Source organism: Canis lupus, chromosome 25 (assembly GCF_011100685.1).
Source record: "Canis lupus familiaris isolate Mischka breed German Shepherd chromosome 25, alternate assembly UU_Cfam_GSD_1.0, whole genome shotgun sequence".
In the NCBI taxonomy this organism is placed as follows: Eukaryota; Metazoa; Chordata; class Mammalia; order Carnivora; family Canidae; genus Canis; species Canis lupus.
Window position 1 is genome coordinate 13,817,128 of NC_049246.1, and position 16,917 is coordinate 13,834,044.

General features: G+C 41.2%; 1 protein-coding gene and 1 pseudogene across 14 annotated transcripts in view; one reads left to right on the forward strand and one right to left on the reverse strand.

Annotated features, from left to right (window-relative positions):
* The window catches only part of ATP8A2 (ATPase phospholipid transporting 8A2), a 574,503-nt gene that overhangs the window by 261,783 nt on the left and 295,803 nt on the right, over positions 1–16,917 (reverse strand). The window lies entirely within an intron of this gene.
* Positions 7,256–7,727, forward strand: LOC102153694 (annotated as a pseudogene).

Sequence of the window (16,917 nt, forward strand, 5' to 3'; positions counted from 1 at the left end):
ATGGGGATGATAAAGATACCAGATTACTACACTGAAAATCAACAAAGAAAAAGAAAATCAAGATAGCCACATGAAGCCATTGCACCCTCTTCTCAGGGCCATTCTCTAAGCTTTTCCCTGTAGAGCCCCCCAGCACTCCTGCCTAGTGGCTGGGATTTCCTCCAGACCCCTGAAGCTCTTGCCTTCCCATGAAAAGGACTCCTTGCAAGTGATCAATTGCCATGTGCTCCCAAGCTGAAGAACAACCTCCTAAATATGTCCACGTCTGAACCCTCAGAACCTGTAAATGTTACCTTATCCAGTGAAAAGGAATTTTGTGGATAAAGTTAGGGATTTCGAGATGAAGAGATTTTCTGGGGTTATCTGAGTGGCTCTAAATGTCATCACAAGTGTCCACAGAGGGCGATTTTACTTCAGAAGAGGAGGAGGTGACGTGATGACAGAAGCAGAGAGTGGAATGATTTATTGCGAGGGTGGAGGAATGGGCCACAAGTCAAGGAATTTATTATTTAAAGAAATCCTTTAGAATTCAGCATCTATGGGAACCTGCAAAAGGCAAGGAAACAGATTCTCCCTTGGAGCCTCCAGGACTGTAAGAGAATAGATTCGTGTCGTTTTCAGCTACTGGGCTTGTGGCAATTGGCAGCTAGGACCCTCACCTCCCAGGCATCGCCCTGCCTACCCCTGCCCCCAGCCCCACCACGTTTCTTACATCTAGTTACAGAGACACGCTCTGCTGCTCTCATCTGCCTTCTCAAGCACAAGGGTACTTCGGCTCATGTACACAAAACATTATAGTTTATTTTATACAAATCAGAAAAATATTCTCTTTGGAAAATAATGCTCATTAAAGGATTTCTTTAACTGAAAAACACCACTGATGACTTTGAGATAAATAAGTCTACACTATTTTACCTTTAGCTTTCTAGTAAGTGTATTTCTCTCTATACCCCAAGGGGAAACATATGTTTAGCAACAGTATTTGCTTGTCAAGTTACTTATTCTTCCTACACTTCAGTTTTCTTACCAGAAAATTGGTGTTGCCATGTGAATGAAATAAACCCCACATATAAAACTCCTAGTATAAACTCCTGGCGCATAATAAGTGCTCAATATGTACTGGTACCAGTACCGCCACAGCAGGTGACATTCAGCCACAAGGTCCTCAGACTGATCTTCTGTGTTCCTTATGGAGATAGGACTTAAGTCAGAAAGAAAATCAGTCTGATTTCTTTCTAGTCTTACCACATGTGGACTCGGGCTCTTTTTCCCCTTGGGCTTATTATAATTAATTCTTTTTGCATGAGAAACAAAAATGTCATTTACAATGCAGGAACCCAAACAAGAATGAGGACCTATGGGTATTGTGGACATTAGGAGCAAAACTGGGGTAGAGTCAACAATATAGAGAAAGAAAGTAAAAGCAAGGTTGGGAGCAGTGTCCAGAAGTAAACCGAGCAAAAGTGCAACGTCCCAGTAATAAAGTCAGAAAAGCATTCAGTGAGGCAGGCTCAGAGTGTACACAGCTAGGGTTGGCTAATGCACCAAGGTGTTTGATAGTTCTGGTCAAGCAGAGGGTCACCAGGCTGGTCTACCCAGATTTGTTTTGTTTTGTTTTTTAAAGTTTTTATTTTTATTTTTATTTATTCATGAGAGACAGAGAGAGAGAGAGAGAGAGAGAGAGAGACAGAGACAGGCAGAGGGAGAAGCAGGTTCCATGCAGGGAGCCCGATGTGGGACTCCATCTGGGGTCTCCAGGATCACATCCCGGGCTGCAGGCAGCGCTAAACCACTGCACAACCGGGGGCTGCCCTGGTCTACCCAGATTTGTCTGGGAGTCACACTCAGGAGCCTGGCTACCTCAGGCAGACTCTCAATTATCTACCCACAGCACAAAGTGACAAGAGGGGTTCAGAAGACCTGGCTCACTTTTTCCACCCTCCACCCTCACATCCATGTGAGAGAAAGTTTGCTGGTATCCTTCCTGCTGGTCTTTGGTCCTTCAGGTCTAGGAAGGTCCACCTTGGAGGGCCAGCATCAGCACAGATTGAACACTGGCCTGTAAAGGACCTAAGATCCCACCCTGGTCAACTGTCATTGCTTCTAACCCTGGTGTGCAAGATCAGCATGTAGCTCTATACTCAGAGTTTACTGCAGACATCTAAGTCCATCCTCCTTGGCAACAGGTGGGGGGGATCCCTGTGGTCTGATGTACCAGACATGACTGTGGAAGACAAGTAAAGCATAAAATATTTAAGAAAAATTGTGGGTTTAAGGGAAAGTTTTTTAGTTCCAGGCTAGTTTTGTTCCTGTGTTTTTTCCTATTGGTAGAGGAGGATTGTTTCTCCAGGTGAGCAATGGTCCTCAAAGGTGATGTAACAGAAAAGCCAGCACACTGCAAGGCCTCTATACGGTACTGGCATGCTTGCTGCCCAGCCAGATGGATGGGGGTTGGGGGAGGGCAGGGAAACACCTATATTGGGTGACATCTAATATCCAGGTGCTAGCACAAAGGTTGCTGAATAATTAGTACTTCAATCACTTGTTCATTCTGAGAACACCTGTTTATTTAAGACACCTGGAAACCAGGATGGTCAATCATTTCCTGGGCTTGGTATAGGATGAAATTCATCTGAACCTTACATCCACTCTCCTTATGTTGGTTACCTGACCATCCTGACCCTTTGCACACTCGCCCTCCAGTTACCATCCTAGGACATCAACAGATACGGGTCTGCTTTTCTTCATTTTTTCCACTCCTAACATAAGGTATTCCTACCAAAAGGGAGATCAATAGACATTTGTTTCTCTTCCCTACCCCCCAGGAAACGACCTGTGGACAAGGCAGCAGTCTGTATATGCTGGTGAGTTTTCTCACCAAAGTCACCAGAAAATGTGAATTTTCTAAATGGAGAAAAAACAGTGAGACCACTGTGTATTTCTGAAAGTGGTTAGTACATAACCTGTGCTCAGCTCATAAGGCAGTGACAATTTGCCATTGAGATAAAGCTTAGACAGTTTTTGTAACTTACATTGCTCTGAGCTCTACCTCTTTGCCCATCAGACCCTTCTTCACAATTCCACGGTTGGAAATGGGGGTGCTGTTCAAGTGCTCTGTTTAGATGCTCTTCACCTATTTGCTTTCTGATTCACCTTGTTTGTCCTCACGTTTCTATAGCAACAGTTGTAAATCTATCCCAGACTAGATCTTCCTCTCAAATAGAGGTGTTTTTTTCCCAATTACCTTCTGAAAATGCCTGAACAGTGTCCCGAAGCTCTCTCAACTGCAACGTGATTGTATTAGTTTTTTACTGTTGTATAACAAATCCTTCCTACCCTGGAGGTCGGAAGTCCAGGCCCAGGATAACTGGATTCTCTTTGCAGCATTTCCTAGACTAAAATCAAGGGATAGGCCAGGCTGGGTTCTCCTCTGGAGCTCAGGATCTCTTCTAAGCTCATATGTCTGTGGCAAACTCAGTTCCTTGAAGTTGTGGGAATGGGTCCACATCTCCCCACTGGCTGCATGTGGGGACACTCCCAGCTCTGATGGTTACCTATATTCCTTGCTCTGTGGTTCCCCTCCAGCTACAAAGAAGCAACTGCCCATCAAATCCTCATCACATTTTAAATTTCTTCAACTGCCCCATCTCTGACCTTTCGAACCAGATTTAAAATGCTCATGTGATAGGTCAGGCCCACTTAGATAATTTCTCTTTCTTAAAGTTGACTGTGCCATAAAGGATAACCTAATCATGGAAGTAAAACCATTATATTCTCAGTCCTGGGGATTATGTAGGGAGTATCCATCAGAGGGGCAGAGAATCCTAGGATCATCCTGGAATGCTGCCTAGTACTATGGCCACATGCAAACTCATTTCTCCCATTATTCATGAATCCCAAACAACAATCAATCACTAGAGTCTCTGTAGTAATGGACAAAATTCTCCAGCTTCACAGAAACCTCCGACTGGAATTAGAAACAAAAAACTAACAAAATCCAGCTAGGATGTTTAAAAAGAATACAGAAAAGCCAAAAGTAAAAAGACACGAAAAGATGTGCTAGGAGGATGCTAACTAAAAGAAAAGTCATCATAGGCAAGTTAATTCAGATATGAGACTAAGGCAAAAAAGGATGGCTAATAATAAAGTCCCCTTATGAACAAGTGAGAAAATATAAAATTGAAACCAGGAGATAAGCCGTTTCACACTTGCAAGGTTGGTAAGATTAAAATACTTAAAAAATACAGGTCTTGGCCAAGATGTGGATTAGGGAAAACTTTTATAAATTGTTGGCAGTCCACTTAAGAATATAATTTTGCATTATTAGTAAAGTTGAAAATGCACATTCCCCACTACCAAGCAATTCTACTCCCAAGTATTATACCCTAGAAAAATATTCGCACATATGCACAAGTAGACATTTACTATTTTCTCAGCCATGTTGTGTGTAATAATAAAAATCTGGCAACAAGCCAAATACCTACTGACAAGAGAATAATAAAGTAAGTTGTGGTAACATTCACACCATGGAACTTCATGTAGCAGAGAGAATGAACACACTAAGGCCACATGAATTAACATGGATTAAAACTAAACCACCTTGAACAAACTAAATGAGACTGCAGTGCAATTCCATTTCCTCTATATCCAAATACATGTAAGGAAAACAATATGAATCATAGATGGGTAGAAACTACGAAAGAAAGCAAGTGAAAGACCAAAAAAATTGATGAGAATAGTCACCTCTGTGGGATAAAAGGGGTGATGTGATCCTAGGTACAAAGCAGTCTTCGACAGCATTGGTAAGGCCTGGCTTCTTAACCAGGGAGTGACAAATAGTGGCCTTTATTGTGGCTGTTCTATGTGATATGCATTTTTGGTATGTACACACAAAAGCCCAAATAGATAACAAACGCCAAGCAAAAAATTGGTGCCAAGTGAGTGTTGGTAATAATAAACACTGAAGGAACATGGAAGAAATCCATTCCATCTGGCAGAGGCAGAAAGGGTCTCATGGAACAGAAGAATTGCAGGAACAAAGGTCCAGAAGTATGAACATACTCAGCACAAGCAGGTTATAATAAATATACCAGTCTCATTAGTTAGACAGTCTCTACTCTGCCTAAAAGAAGACTGGAATGCAAGGCCGAGGTCAACAGCAGTGTGTTTGTAACCCCAAAGAAGTATACACAGCACCCTGCAGGAAATGGGGATGCCCCTGAGCATCCTGCTCTGGGAAGCTCTTGGGACCACACAGTATGTCAGTAAGGCTCTGAGAGGGCGATCTTGATGCAGTGCTGGGAAGCCATGCGGACTCCCATGACTGTGGAAGAGGAAGGGGAAGGCACATAGAGGCGGAGGGAGCGCTGTGGGGGTTCAGAGCCCACAGCCCCCATGGGGCCATACCACTCACACTCGCCAGGATGGCTGCAGTGACCATGTCCCATAATAACAGGTGTGGGGGAGGACGTGGAGTAAGTGGGACCCTTGCCCACTGCTGGCAGGGGTGTCAAACGGTGTGGCCACTGTGGAAAGCATTCTGATGGGTACTCAAAGAGGGAAGCATACAGTGATTCCACATTCTAGAGAAGTGACAACATATGCCCACATAAGAGCCTGAACATGGGTGTTTACAGCAGCATTATTTGTCATAGCAAAAAGGTGGAAATAGTTCAAATATCCATCAACCAATGAATAAACAAACAGGGTTGTCTCCATACAATGGAATATGACTTCACCATACCTAGTGACAGTGACATGGATAAACCTGGAAAACATTTTAGGTGAGAGAAGCTAGTCACAAAAGATTGTTTCATGATTTCATCTACATGAAACGTCTGGAATAGACAAATCTAGAGAGACAGAGAGTAGATTCCGGGCTGCTTAGGCTAACGGCTGGGATTTTAGGTATACAGGATCTCTTTTTGAGGGTATGGAAATGTTTGCCAATTGGCTGTGATGGTAGTTGTTCATATCTGTGAATACACAAAAATCCACTGAACAGTACACCTAAAAAGGCAGAATTGTTTGGTACAGAAGACACAGCTGAGCTTCTGCTCTCCAGCCCTGGGACACGCTGTTCCATACTTGCCTCCACGGGGTTAGGACAAGGACTTAGTAAGAGAATGTACATACACTTCTTAGAGGAGGCTATAGCACATTTACTGAAGACTGAATGGATAGGAAAAGTTAGATCTAAAAGAAAAAAAAAAACAAGAATCAAGAACTGCTAATGGAATAAGAAAAAGGAGTAACACAAAACACTGAGGACTCATATGATGGGGGGTGGGCAGGTAAAATGAGACTGTCGTCAGCAACATCTTAAAATTACAACAGCTAAAATCAGTGAGGTAGTAAATGTTCTTGGAATGCTTTCCTGGGAATCATTCATCTGTCCATCCCTGTACCTACATAATCTATCAGTTTTTCCCATTTAAGAGGCAATGTTCACTTCACTCTCAGAGCTGATAGGCCAGTGGCTCTCACTGACTGTCCACATAAATCCAGGCAGGCTGGGGCCCCCTAAAGAAACTCATTCCCTGGGTTTGAGAAAGTCAATCATGCCAAAAAACAGTTAATCTGATTTTCCCTCTCCTTCGTGAATGGACTAATTAAAATGTTTTTGGCAATCTCTGAAGGAGAACGAGCAGCTGCCCAACAGGCACAGGGGTGTGATGCTGTGGAACTGCTTTATTTTGCAAGAAATGAAATGGGAAGACATTCAAAATTAAAGCCTAGAGCCAAATCATGAAGCTTTTCCCTGGCACTGAATCGGATTCATGAAATCTAAGTGCTTAGCTGAGGAAGTCCATGTGGAAAAGCATTCACAGAAATTGACCTATGAGCTTCACACACAAGTTCAAATTCAAAAAGGCAGAACAAGGCAAAAGTCTTTTGAAACCCTGCAATCCACAGAACATGTCACTGGGTATCCACTGCATGCAGGTACGTTTTGTATGAATGATGGCCCATTCTCTTTGAGTCCCTCTGCCATTTTGCACCAACTTTGTCCATCTGCCCATTCATTCATTCTGACCGATGCCAAAAGCCAGTTACAACAGAAGAATCCCAAATTTCGTTTGTTACTATATAAAATGGTACATATTTGTAAGCCTTTACTCTTAAACAACTTTTAAAAATAGCTTAAAGCTATTTGCTGATGTTTTAATGTTTCATTGTTAATTTTTGGCTTAATAAAAACAAACTGCTCAACTCCATCTTCGTGGTAGCTGCTGCGGTGTCCGTGGTTGTCGCCGACATGCAGCTCTTTGTCTGCGCCCAGGAGCTACACACCCTCGAGGTGATCGGCCAGGAGACAGTCGCCCAGATCAAGGCAAGGCTCATGTAGCCTCGCTGGAGGGCATCACCCTGGAAGATCAAGTCCTGCTCCTGGCAGGCTCACCTCTAGAGGATGAGGCTACCCTAGTCAGTGCGGAGTGGAGGCTCTGACCACCCTGGAGGTAGCTGGCCACATGCTTGGAGGTGAAGTCCATGGTTCCCTGGCCCGTGCTGGGAAAGTAAGAGGGCAGACTCCCAAGGTGGCTAAACAGGAGAAAAAGAAGAAGACAGGCCGAGCCAAGCGACAAATGCAGTACAACTGACGCTTTGTCAACGTTGTGCCCACCTTTGGCAAGAAGAAGGGCCCCAATGCCAACTCTTAGGTCCGTTGTAATCCTGGCTCTCCCCAATAAAGCCACTTGGTTCAGTAAAAAAAACAAACAAAAAAACAAAACAAAAAAACAACCTAGTTTTCTTTTCCTGATTCATATTCTGTCTCAGGAGGCTGAGTCTATGTATTGGTGTTCTTGGCAGATGTTTCCTAGATGGCTGCTAGACTTTTAGCAGCATCTCTCTCTCTGTCTCTCTCTTTTTTAGTACATATTGATTTTCATAGCTCATTGCGCAAAAAAAAAAAAAAAAAAAAATCTATATTCCTCCAGACACAACAGATTGGCATAAAGATAACAAAAAGGCTCTCAGTTTTGTATACCAGCTGGCAACCACAACCACGAAAGTGATAAACAGATAAGAACCAAAAGATTAATCAAAACCACAATGAGATACCACCTCACACTGGTGAGAATGGGGCAAATTAACAAGGCAGGAAACAACAAATGTTGGAGAGGATGCGGAGAAAAGGGAACCCTCTTACACTGTTGGTGGGAATGTGAACTGGTGCAGCCACTCTGGAAAACTGTGTGGAGGTTCCTCAAAGAGTTAAAAATATACCTGCCCTACGACCCAGCAATTGCACTATTGGGGATTTACCCCAAAGATACAGATGTAGTGAAACGCCGGGACACCTGCACCCCGATGTTTCTAGCAGCAATGGCCACGATAGCCAAACTGTGGAAGGAGCCTCGGTGTCCAACGAAAGATGAATGGATAAAGAAGATGTGGTTTATGTATACAATGGAATATTACTCAGCTATTAGAAATGACAAATACCCACCATTTGCTTCAACGTGGATGGAACTGGAGGGTATTATGCTGAGTGAAGTCAGTCAGTCGGAGAAGGACAAACATTATATGTTCTCATTCATTTGGGGAATATAAATAATAGTGAAAGGGAATATAAGGGAAGGGAGAAGAAATGTGTGGGAAATATCAGAAAGGGAGACAGAACGTAAAACTGCTAACTCCGGGAAACGAACTAGGGGTGGTAGAAGGGGAGGAGGGCGGGGAGTGGGAGTGAATGGGTGACGGGTACTGGGGGTTATTCTGTATGTTAGTAAATTGAACACCAATAAAAAATTAAAAAAAAAAAAAGAACCAAAAGATTAAGAAAAATATGGCAATAAAAAGGAAACAAAAGTCAACAAATAGTAAATGAAAGACTTTTATATTTCTAGTCATTTGTATTTTTTCTGCTCCTAGTCTCAGAGATTTAAAATGTTCCTTAAAACATTTTATAATTAGAGAATGGCTCCAACTTAAGGAATTATACAAATGTCAGTTTTAAAATAGTTGCTGTACTTCATTAATATGACAAAAGAGTGATCTCAATCCAACTTTCCTATGTCATTACCTGCTCTAAAAAAAGTACACCACTACACAAATTAAAATCTGATGACCTAACCAGTTCCAACATCGAGGGAGTAAAGTGCCAGGATGAATGTGACATAATTTATGAACAGGCAGCATGCACCACACCCCAGAGTCCTCCTGTCACCTCTCCCACCTAACCCCAGGTATTACTGATAATATCGCGTCTTTTTTTCATTAGCCTAGACTTTTAAGCACTGTAATAAAAAGCATACATCATGTAGTAAGAGAAAGAAATTAAAATGCCAAAGATAAGCAAGGTTAAGCTCATTTCTTAAATTCAACTTGTATGCATGAGGCACTCACCACACCATAAGGACCTGTCCATCGAGCACACCCTATAAGACTAGAATCGAGGGCAGCCCCGGTGGCTCAGCGGTTTAGTGCCACCTTCAGCTCGGGGTGTGGTCCTGGAGACCCGGGATCGAGTCCCACATCGGGCTTCTGGCATGGAGCCTGCTTCTCCTTCTGCCTGTGTCTCTGCCTCTCTCCCTCTCTGTGTCTCTCATGAATAAATAAATAAAATATTAAAAAAAAAGACTAGGATCGATTACACAAAGTGTGTTCAGAAGAGGGTTTCTCTCTCAAAAAGGAAGCATATCCACCAATAGATAGTCACTTGTTATATAGAGTCAGTGAGATTATGGGAAATTTAAGTGCTTTGATCAGTTTTCCCTTGGAATTTTCTTTGTTAACTATTTAATTAGAACTATTATATACTTTTTCTTTCAATATTCAGATACTTTTTGAAAAAAGCTTGACAAAGTAAAAGCATTATGACAGTAGTAAAAGGCACTGTTATTTATTAAATTTCACAGTTTTGTGATCAAGGGCAAGTCTACAGTGGCAGTGGTGGTACCTACTTTCAGAGGAATTTTTTGAGCACTGCATGGCACAATGCCTGGAAAGTGCTCAACAGAGAGACCACACTCAGCATTAAGTAGCTATCATCACCATGAAAATACTGAATCCCTGATCCCATTCTTGACAATTCCCTGTTCTTCACTCTTATCTTTCATAATTGATTACAAAGTCCTCTCCATATTATATCTAGACCTTCCTCAAATCTGTTTCTTTTCACCTCCTTAATCTAATATACATGAATGAATGAAAGAGTGGTCATTCTTTCAATCTGTCAGTTTGGCAATGCTGCCAGCAGTTGGATACACACATTAAGTAAAACTCAGAGGGGAAAGTAGCACACAGGGCGCAACGACACTAAAGACATCTTTCTTTCCATAGTCACCCAACTCATGTGACTTGGCATGTTCAACCAAAGTATAGAGACATATCTGAAATTAAAAGGAAAAAAAACTCGAAAAGTTTACATTTTACCAATTCAATAGCCACATCATTTCTGTGTACAACATCCCTGCTTCTTCTTTCACAATTTAGAATCATCTCATTTCCTTTGGTCTTTTTCCTGTTAGATTTGCACCCTTGTCCTCAGTACCAGCACGAGGTTGGGCTACCTCTGACCATATTGTTTATCACCACAGTTCCAGTACCTGTTTAACACAGGATAAAAGCTAAACAAGTATTTGTCCAATTGACCTCCCTTTCTCTACTCTTACCATCTTTTAAGCCACATTGCTGCCATTTTGAGTACACTTCTAAAAATAGAAATCTGGCCCAGACCATTCAGTAGGGAATAGTCTGTTCAACATGTGGTACTGGAACAACTGGATAGCTACATGAGAAAGAAAGAAACTGGACCTTACCTCACACCATATACAAAAATTAACTCAAATGGATCAAAGACTTAAATGTAATAGCTAAACTGTAACTCTTATTAGACAACATAGGTGTAAATATTCACGATCCTGGATCAGGCCATAGCTTCTCAGACATGATCAAAAGCATAAGGGACAAAAGATAAAGTGGAAAAATGGGGTTTTATCAAATTTATAAACTTTTATTTTGTGAACAATGCCATCAAGAAAGTGAACAGACAATCTACAGAGTGGTAGAAAATATCTGCAAATCATGTATCTCATAAAATACTTGTATCCAAACTATATCAAGAACACTTACAACTCAATAATAAAAAGACAACCCAATTTAAAAATGAGCAAAGGATTTAAGTAGATATTTCTCAAGGAAGACATAAAAATGGTCAGTAAGCACATAAAACGATGTTCAACATCACTAATCATTTCGGAAATGCAAAGAAAAACCACAATGAGATGCCACTTCACAACTGCTGGGATGGCTATAATAAAAACGACTGATAGGTTTGGGCAAAAATGTGGTGAAATTAAAGCCTCAGACATTGTTAGTGGGAATATAAAATGATATAGTTACTTTAGAAAACAATCTGGCAGTTCCTTTATTTTTAGAAAACAGATTTACCAAATGACCCAGTAATTCCACTCTTAGGTACGTACTCCTAACTACTGGAAATATACATTCATACAAACATCAATGTCCATATAAGCATTATTCATAACAGTCAAAATGTGTCAATAACCCAAATGTCCACCAGCTAATGAATGGATAAACAACATGTGATCTATCCATCCTAAGAAGTAAAATGACACAGTATGGATGACTCTTGAAAACATTATGCTTAGTGATAGAAACCAGCCACAAAAGACCACATATTATATAATTCCATTTATATGGAACATCCAGAATAGGTAAATATATAGAGACAGAAAGTGGACCAGCAGTTGCCTAAGGCTGAGGGTGGAGGGGAACTGAGATTGACTAACAGGTGATGAAAATTTGGGGGGTGATGAGAATATTCTAAAATGGATTCTGGTGATAGCTGCACAACTCTGAATATTCCAAGAAGGACTGAATTGTACACTTCAAATGTGTGAATTGTACCACATGTGAATTATTTCTCAGTAGAACATTATTAAAAAGTACCTATTGGGGCACCTGGTTGGCTTAGTTGGTTAAGCGTCCAATTCCTGATTTCAGCTTAGGTCATGATCTCGGTGTGAGATCAAGCCCCATTTCAGGCTCCACGCTGGGCTCGGAACCTGCTTAAGATTCTCTCTCTCCCTCTCCCTCTGCCTCTTTCTCACTCTCTCTCTCTAAAAAAAATATATGCATCTGATCACATCATTCTTTGGTTAAAATTTTTTAAGGCTGTACACTGTGCTGAGGATCAAATCCCACTGTGATTGACAGATCCATGTGACTGTGCCCCAGCCTGCTTCTCCAGCCTCATCTTGCCTCACTCTCCTCAACACAGTGCAGGCACCTAGCAGCTGCTTCATAAACTTTAGCTTAATGAACCAATTTTATGGTAGCATTCAGTGGTACCAGCTGTCATTGAAGTTAACTTTACCCTTAGGAAGGGATGTGTACATGAGGAAGGGAAAAATAATAATGTAACTTCAAAGAAGCATTTATTCATGTCCAGTCAATGCTTTTTTTTCCTATTTCTAGTGCCCAAGTGGAGATCCCATAAGCATGCTGAACTCAGAACCACATGCTAATTCAGATATAAAAGGCTATGTTTTCTCCAAGAGCTTTTATATTCTCTTACACTGATGTCTATTTTCTATATGCAGGTAGGTGAACCAGCTAAGCAGGTGCCCTGAATTGGAAAATTAATGGAAGGAGAAAAGAGTTGACTGTGATACCATAAATATTTTCTTTTCATTGTTACATCATCAATGTTCTCAGCATTAACTTCAGCAATTGTCACAAAAAGGGAGTCAGCTGCCTCCCAGAAAATAAAGGTTTAGGGAGGCTATCACACCATTCAATCATTTACAAATATTTATTGAGTACTCACTTATGTGCTGGGCATCATTTTAGGCACTGTTGATGGAGCAGGGGGAAAAAGACAAAATAAAATCCCTGCTTTAATGGAACTTACATTCTGTTGGGGGGGAGAGAGAGTATTGATAATTAAAAGTAGAGTAAGTCAGGTAGCGATAAATGCTATCTAGCAAAATAAAGCTAAGTTTTGAAAAAGGAAGGGGCACTAATCCAACCAGGAATTCAAGGACACTCTTACTGAAAAGCTAGTATTTGACTAGACACCTCAATCAGGGAGTGTGTTTGCCATGTGGCATCTGGGGTAAGGGCTTTACAGACAAAGAGAATGATCCCGTATTGGTCCTGAGCTGGTGGCCTGTCTAGATTGCAGAGGTAGAGAGAGAGTCTAATGTGGCTGGGGCATGGGAAGCAAGGGGGAAGCAATATCCTGTTAAGGCCTTTTAATTTTATTCTCAGAGAGATGAGGAGCCTCTAGAAGAGTTTTTGTTTTGTTTAGCAGAAGCATATAGCTTTTTTCTTTTTAGCCAAACTTTGGACCAATCAAAGCTGATCATTAAGGGTAGCCACAGAACCGACATGGGCCTACAGCATTAGAGAAGCTGGTGTAGTTAAGAATTCTATCTACCAGAGATCAAAAGCTTCTATATGCTGAAATACTAGAGACTAAGTAGTAAATTCAGAATTATATAATCCACATAGTTTTTATGGTTGGCCCTTCCTTCTCCAGACCATGAGTACCATAGAGACAGGGGCTATGCTGATCTTGGTCCCCACAGGATAATTATCTCCCCGGGACAAACCAGGAGCCCATAGAAGTATCTGGGAGGAAACATTTTTGTAACACATACCTTTAATTCATTTAGCATATATGCAGATCTCATTTTGATTTTCATTTCAAGAAGCACAGTGTGACCTACATTTGAAATAATCCTTAGGAGACTTTTCCATTTGCTGGAATAGCAGCAGAGAATGTACTAAGGTCTAAACAGGAAAATTAACAAATCGCTAACAGCTACTGGGTTCAAGTTGGGCTTTTCTAGAATTGGGACTGAGAATCTCTGTTCAGGGAAATGAGGACCTTTTAAAATTTTTCTATAGAATATCCAAATAAAAGCTGTAGCACTCATTATAACACTGGTTAACTTAAGGATTTTCAGAAGCGGGCTAATACACATGTTCTAAATCACTCTCCTTCCATACAGAAAGACCTGCTTAAACAGTATGATGCATGAAAACCAGCAAACATTTCTAAGCCAATAAAACTTGCCTCTTCCTCCTATCTGAAACAACAGACTTAGTGAGAATGATGAAATTTGTTACATGCCATTGTAAAAAAAAAATGCTTTTCAAGTTGGAAAAAGAAGCAATGTCTGCTTTTTAAAACTTACATCAAAACTGAGATATGGAATGAACAAAGTTGGGAACTTAATGAAAGAGAAACAGACATAATTTTGGGAAAAGGGGATTTTGTACAATGGTCACCATCTATATTTTTTAGGGATTAAGTTGCTAAACTTATTTTAAAACAAAATCAACCAGGCTAATCCTAGGATAGTTTTAAGGGAAAATGGGTGTAGTAAACTAAATATAATATTAAAGATTTTAGCCCCATAAAGATATTCCTTACTTTTGCTTTTATCATGTAAAAGGACTTAACCTTTATTGGAATGGCACAATTTTAAATACAAAGCATTCCCAGGCTTATTCTGCAAGGAAATATTCTTAAGGCTATCATCTGCTCATGCAATTCTTCCCACCTGTCACTCACTGCCCCCTTTCCAATCCTTCCAGATTCACAAACTCAGAATTCATTAAGGTAATTCCAGCTGATTAAAAAGAAGTGAGGATTTTATTAATTAGATTAGGCAATGTAGAAACAAACCCAAGCTTGTGTATTAGTCAGCACAGGCAGGCATAACAAAGCACCATAGACTGGGAGGCTTATATAACAGAAATTTATTTTTTCAGCTCTGGAGGCTGGGGGTCCAAGGATCAAAAACCAATTTGGTTTCTGGTTTCTCCTTCTTGGCTTTCAGATGGCTGCCTTCTTAACTGTGTATTCACATGGCAGGGAGCTCTCCTGTGTCTCTTAGTATAAGGACACTGATCCTATAGGATCGGGACCCCATCACTAAGACCGGATTTTACCTTAATTACCTCCTAAAGGCTCTATTTCTGAATACAGTCACATTAGGGATTAAGACTGCATAGAAATATGGGGGGAACACAATTAAGTCCATAACACTTTTTTTAAAAGATTTTATTTATTTATTCATGAGAAACACACAGAGAAAGGCAGAGACATAGGCAGAGGGAGAAGCAGGCTCCCTGCAGGGAGCACAATGTGGGACTTAATCCCAGGACCCCGGGATCACGACCTGAGCCAAAGGTAGAGATGCTCAACCACTGAGCCACCCAGGTGCCTCAAGTTCACAGCACTTAGTATCAGATTTACTTTCACTGTGTTTTTTGTCTTGGGCAAGCACTAGGGGAGTCACTTAGATCCTTTTTAGTATCATCTAGACCCTTTGAGCCCTCAGAGCTTTGGCAAACAAACATGATTGGCCTTGCTATGGCAGCATATGGATTCTACCCTGAGTGGGCTTCTTATTCAAGCAAGTCTGACCTCACCTAAAGCCCTGCCTCTCAGCCACCTTGACAGAGGGTCTGAGTTATGTGAAAACCTTCTCTTTCCTCAACTTTTTTTCCTGTTCTGAATGTGTCCCTAGAAAGAGGGATTTCCTACAAAGCCATTGCTTGGGCTCTGGAGTCCTAGAGGCCACAGCACTAACCAGTGAAGATCATCTTAACACTTCAAAGGTGAAGACCTACACAGTCTGTGCAAACTAAGGGGGGTTCAAGAATCTTTTTCTAATGGGAGAACTGCTCACACAGCCCTGGCTCAGAACCTAAAGTCAAACATCAAAATAAGTTGATAGAGGAGAGCATGTATTTTGAGTGACTGCATATAGGTGCTATTTCACATCACAAGAAAATTAACATGGGAAAGGAAATGCCTCCTCAAAATCAACTACAAAACATTCAGATTTCCGTTGCCTGTAAAAAAAAAAAAAAAAAGGGTAACAAATATGTTCTATGAATGAAGATGATCACTTCGTCTAGTGCCCCCAAAAGACACGTCATCCAGGCTCCTAGATTGCTCCAATTGTGACAGTTATATTCCTTCTAAAGGCTTGCCCTTCTCAAATCCAGCCTGGTTCATCCAGCCTGGTTCAGAGGCAAGTGTGGGCCTCTCCCCATGTTTGAAAACTTCCATCACCATCTGCAAGAGGCAGAAAGCTCACCTGCATTTGGAAAACTTTCCCTGATTGGACAAATTCCAATAATAAGTACTAGAACTTACAGCTTTATAGTAAATTTTCAATCATTGTCTTCTACATGTGTGGTTTTATGTATTTTCTAAAGGCATATTACTTTCTTCCACAAGAACCACAGGCTAAGGGAAACCATATCTCTGACTCTTTCTCATTTTTCTTCCATAGCAGCACAGACTATAGGGACTGATCCAAAATGGTCTTTCTATAAATGCTAGCTAAAAGCAAATAGCCAAAAAGGCATTTTCTATAGCTTCATACAGATCAAGAGCCTGTCACTGGAGGAATCTGGACTTGGCAGTCACCCACCTGTACCAGATCTGAACCCTTGGCAGCTGCTAGAGATTATACAGCACCTAGAAAGGCTGGAAATAAATTAATTCCTCTTCTAGTATCCCCTCTGACATGGCCTATCTTACAGTGGGTCTTAACGTCTCCCCCATCCTACCAGCTCCAACTACATTCACTCACTCACTAGGAGTTATTGATTCTAACTCCTTAATGGCTGCTAAGTTGGATCACAGTCCACTCCAGAAAATCTGGAAATTCAGTCCAACAGTTGGATGAATACCTACTTTGTGTCAGAGACTCAGGCTACCACCACCCTATTTGATGTCCCCACTGTTGCGAAGTTGAAGAATTGAAAGGCCCTCATGCCTCACATACACAGTCTATGCTGACCTTCATATTGTTGTCTTCCCTAAACACGTGTGAGCTCTGCTCATCTGGATAAAACACTGCAGCTCCTCCCCATTATCTTTAGAGTTGTTTTCCACCATCAACTCTGGAGTTAGGT